Genomic DNA, 5,805 nt, shown 5'->3' on the forward strand with positions numbered 1-5,805 from the left:
GCATGGCTTAAATAGACAGAAACGTATTCCCTCACCGACTTCCAGGTGGACCCAGGGAAAGGTCTTCTCGGTGGGCTCTGGGGGAAAGCCCTCCTTTCTGAATTTCTGTTCCTCAACAATCTTCAAATGGCTTCTCATTTCTCTCCCCCTCTTTGCCTGCTGCCTTGTGCTGAATCTCAGAAGAGAGGGGCTCAAGACACAACCTATGCTTATGGTGTTTCATTAACATAACAAAGACAAGTCTTTCCCAATTGGGATTACAGCCCTAGGCATAGAGGTTAGGATTTACAACACATATTTGAGAGGAGCGGTCATGGTTCAATCCATAACACTCAGTAATGTTTGCGATCAACTTTAATCATAGAATACAAGGTGATAAATGTAGTTGTGAGTTGATTAAAATGTAATATTTCTCACAGTAAATGGATACCAACAACAAAAACGGTTTTGTAAAATCGGCTTTGAATTACTGCATTCGAAAATTATCAGCGACTGAGCTGAAGCCTGTTTAGAGTGTTCTCCTTTTAATTGCCACTTCATTCTCAAAAAGAGCTACTGAGATAGGTCTCAAATATTAATTACCACAATGCCGGAGTTAAAACAACAGAAATGACAAATCCCGTGATCATTGGAACACCTGTCGTCGCAAGAGCAGCAGGGGGGCTTGCAGCACCTGCGGAGGAAACCGTAGGCTTGAAGCGTCATGGTAACCACGGTAACGGAATAAGGACAGCTCTGACCGGTGCCCGTGAGAAGGTGCGCATGGGAAATCGGTTTCAGTCCTGCGGGAATGTGGAAACATGTCATCCGGGCTAACAAGCAACACTTTTATTGTTATAACTAACGATAAGGCTCTTTTTTATTAAAAAATAATTTCTGCTGAACCACTGCGCAGAAAAATTTAAGGTAGTCGTGTTGGTATTACCCCTTCTGACAGTACCAACTGGTCTGACACGCCTTGTCCCCCCGCCCTCAGCCATGCTACGGAGAGACTAGATAGACAGGCCCCAGGCAAAGTGAGGGAAAGAGGCCCAGCAGGAAGCCTCGGAGCGGAGCGGAGTGGCAGGCTGTCTGGAGGGGTGATTTCAACAGCCTGGGACAATTTAAATCTTAAACCAGCAGGCATCAGACCCCAGGCTGATTTTAAACTCCAAAGTCAGCAAACCCAAGACTGTTTTTATGGCCCCATGGCACGCTTACTTCCTTGTGCACACATGGGCAAACCCCGCCGCGGCCGTCAACAGAGCATGACCAAGTTCATGATGGACCAGACCTGGGACTGGTCCATTTTTAACCTGGAGACACAGACCAGCCAAGTACCGCACATCTGATGAAAGCCCCTAGACACAGTCCATTCGGCGGTAACTCCCTAGAGTCCCCACCGCTGCATCAGGCGTCTTCCTTTCCCTGCCCCCGCCCCCCACCTCCCCACAAAGCCACTTTGCTTTCTGCTTGCTGTTTGTGGTCCATGAGTCCATGCTTCCTTTCTTGAGACCAAGAGGCCTGGGACACAGCCGAGCTGCTGCAACTGTGCCGTGGGTCTGGGGCTGACCATGCAGAGCCAACAACCCCAAATCCCATGGCTGTGGCGCGGTTCTGACTCACAGGGACTCAGCGGACAGCCTCGGATTACGCCCACGGGCTTTCAAGACTCACCGTAGCAGAAGCGACCGTCAGCTCTTCTTCCAGGGTTCACACTGCTGAGCCTTTGGTGAACAGCCGGGCACTTAACCACAGTGGCACCCAGGCCCCGTTAACAGTTCGGTGGCACTGATTCCGTTCACTGTGCTGTGCACCCATCCGGCGTTCCCTTCCAAACCATTGCACCCTCGCCGCGTCTTCCCGGTCCTCTGTCCCCACGATGGAAATCTGCTCTTCCGGTGAAAGGTCATGAGAAAAAGTGTTGGGAAAATGATCATTTTGAGAAAATGGCTTTTTATTTTTTAAGCTGCTAGACACCTAAAACAAACCCAAAATTAGGTAGTGGAGTAGATGGCCTTATTTCGGATGGCTCTCCCTGCCCCCCCTACCCCTTCCGCTGAAAGGACAAGGTCGGCTGTTTGTGACTGTGTCAGCAACCACAGGGTCCTAGCCTCTCCCTGCTCCCAGAAAGGAAACTGCCTTCAGAGGGAGAAGCAGGCAGACAGGGCAGGAAAGGAGCCCCTGGTCTGGGGCATTTGCTCACAACGATTCAGAGCGTGATCGATCTTCCATATACATCAAGCAGCCATCCGTCCTGATTGATTGTAAAAATGACATTTGAAGATCTGACAGTAAATCATCATAAAAAAGTTAGCTTCACAGGACATTCTTGTTCTCCCCACCCCACTCCCCAATACCCGGTCCGTGACTTAATCCAGAGAGTGGGGAAGGAAGCAGGAGTCCCAGAAGGGGCGGGAAGGTATGTGGCCTTAAAGCTCTTCAGACTCCTGGGCTCATGCTGTGCTTGGAGGTTGCTCTTAGCAGACTCTCAGCTGTAAGAATAACAGAGTTTACCTGTCTTCTTCTTTTTATTTCTAGCAAGTCTGCTATTAGTTGCAGTCCTTGTCCCTGGAGTTTGTCAAATCTCCTTCGAGAGAGGCAGCAGTCTTTTCCATCTTAGCTATTTCCCATAAACGTAGAGTCTTTTTCACAGGCACTTGGACGTTTCCGGTGTGCTGGGAAGCCCAGTGAGATCTGGAGTCCTGTGTTCTTCTTGTGCGTCTTGTGGTGTGCTGACCTGGCAAACTCCTATCTTAAAAGCAAAGGGCTGGCTCACCTGCTCCCCACAACCCTTCAGTAAGGGGTGTCCGGTTGGCTACCACTGGGCTTTGAGTCTCTATTCTGCACTCACCCACATTTTCAGTGATATGATTTTTTTTGTTCCTTGATGTTTGATAGGTGTTCGCTTTGACAGCTCGTGGTCACACAGGCTAGTGTGTTTCTTCCATGTGGGCTTGCAGGGTAGCAACAATGAAACATACAACTTTCCTCTAGTTCTTAAATGCTCACCCTCCCCCCCCCACACACACACACTCTATCATGATCCCAATTCTACCTTACAAATCTGGCTAGACCAGAGGATGTATATAGGCACAGACAGGAACTGGAAACACAGGGAATCCAGGACAGATGACTCCTTCGGGACCAGTGATGAGAGTGGCGATGCCTGGAGGGTGGAGAGACTATGGGGTAGAAATGCGGAACTGATTACAAGAATCTAAGTATAGCCTCCTCCCTGGGGGATGGACAGCGGAGGAGACATCGGACAGTGTAACATATGACAAAATAACAATAATTTATGAATGATGAAGGATTCATGAGGTAGGGGGGAATAGGGAGGGAGGGGGAAAATGAACAGCAGATATTAAGGGCTCAAGTAGAAGGCAAATGTGTTGAGAATGATGATGGCAACAAATGTACATATGTTCTTGACACAGTGGATGTATGTATGGATTGTGATAAGAATTGTACGAGCCCACAATAAAATGATTTTTTTTAAAGCAAAGGGCTATAAATCTTGTGTTACTCACCTAAGGTAAGCCCCGCTTCCAAAAAAGCACTTTATTTATTTTCTCCCCTCTGTCTCCCACCTCATCTGAATATTTGTTAAATTTTCCCTTCAGTGCAATTTGGAGTATAGAAGGCAGACTGTGGGCACTTCAGTACCTTCATGGACTCCTCTCTTTTGGGTCTCAATTTAGTCCCATGGTTTCCAGCCCATTGAGTCCAATGCTCTGTTTTTACAAATATTTTGTGAATCCATCTTTACTACCCTGGAAACAAAGCCATAATTGATATATCCTACATACATACCCATCACTTTTTTAAAAATCAAGATAATGCCTTATATACAATGTAAATGACAAAGAAAATGAAAATCGTTTAGAATAAAATAATGGGAGTGTCAATGTGTAAGTGCTTGGTGACAGATGACACAATGAAGCCAGGTGGCATGTCACCTTTAAACTGAACAAGGACACATGCTAACCATGATGAGTTGGTTGTATGGACAGCCCAGTATGCCAATTATACAGAGATGAACAATTAAAGTCGGGGTGGGGATGGGGGCTTCTGAACAAAGTGCAAAGTGTTACTCCTAGAGAATTTAAATCATTTTATTGGGGCTCATACAACTCTTATCACAATCCATACATACATCAATTGTGTAAAGCACACCTATGTAACCGTTGCCCTCATCATTCTCAAAATTCACCTTCCGCTTGGGTACCTGAAATCAGCTCATTTTCCTTTTTTCCCTCCCCCTCCCTTCCCGCTCCCCACTCTATCATGAACCCCTAATAATTTATACATTATTATTTTATCTTATCTTACACTGCTCGGCGTCTCCCTTCACCCACTTTCCTGTTGCCCATCCCCCAGAGAGGAGGTTATATGTACATCCCCGAGATCGGTTACCCCTTTCTACCCCTACTTCCCTCCCGGTATCGCCACTCTCACCCTTGGTCCTGAGGGGTTCATAAGTCCTAGATTCCCTATGTTTCCAGTTCCCATCTGTACCGCTGTGCATCCTCTGGTCTAACCAGGTTTGCAAGGTAGAGTTGGGATCATTATAGTTGGGGGGAGGAAGCGTTTAAGAACTAGAGGAAGGTTGTGAGTTTCATTGTTGCTACACTGAACCCTGAGTGACTCATCTCCTCCCCACTACCCCTCTGCAAGGGATGTCCAGTTGTCTACAGATGGGCATTGGGTCCCCATCATGCACTCCCCTCATTCACAATAATATAACCCCCCCCAACTTTGGTGCTTGAAACCTGGTCCCCTCGGCCCTTCATGATCACACATGTTGGTATGCTGCTTCCATGTGGGCCTTGTTGCTCCTGGTCTAGATGGCCACTTGTTTACTTTCACGCCGTTAAGTCCCCAGACGCTATATATCTCGATAGCCGGGCACCATCAGCCTTCTTCACCACACTTACTTATGCACACATTCTTCTTCAGCATGTATGTGGGAACTCCTAGAGAATTTAGAATGTATAAAGACCCTGTGTTAAACCTTGTTGTCAGGCATCATCCCTGTGACAGAGAAGAACTACACCCATAGGCAGTAATCTTTATTACAGAAATCTAGCAGGAGTATATTTCTCTTGCTGTGTTTCTGGGTGAGTTCCCATGAGAAACCTTAAATTAGCTGCCAAGTGCTTAACTGTTACACCACCAGGGAGCTCTATGAGTAAATATATTATGTGTATGTGTATATGTAAAAGTTTAGGTTTCTGGTTCAGATGATACCAAATCAATGGCTGCTAATTTGGAAATGCAAAGGCCATGGGAATACTACATATTCTCCCAAAATTGCTTACTGTGAAACCTCCCTGTCCTGGCTACACGGTCATTGACTTCATTTCAACTCACAGTGACCCTAACAGAAAGTAGAACTGCCCCTGTGAGTTTCTGAGACTGTCACTCTTTAGGGGGGTAGAAAGCCCCCTCCTTCTCCAGTGGAGCCACTGATGATTTCTAACTGGTGACTTTGCAGTTAGCAGGCCAGCGCATAAACACTGCCCCTCCAGGGTTCCATTCTCTACCAAGTGAATACTAATAATGTCCCTGTTCATTAGAACCAGTAAGAAGCAGATGCATAAATTACATAAATTAATAACCCAGTTGTTAACATATTAATAACTGGACAGCAATTTAGAGATGAGAAGCTCACAGATAACTCAAAGTGCTTCCAAGAATCCCCAAGTATCTTCACTTATCCCTTCCCAGATTAGCATCTGGGGAGAAATACATCCCAGGGACAAAATAGGTAGGGAGGCTCTCCGGATAGGGTAGTTTGGGGGTGACATTGTCATATCCTTG

This window comes from Tenrec ecaudatus, chromosome 9 (assembly GCF_050624435.1).
Source record: "Tenrec ecaudatus isolate mTenEca1 chromosome 9, mTenEca1.hap1, whole genome shotgun sequence".
NCBI classification, from domain to species: Eukaryota; Metazoa; Chordata; class Mammalia; order Afrosoricida; family Tenrecidae; genus Tenrec; species Tenrec ecaudatus.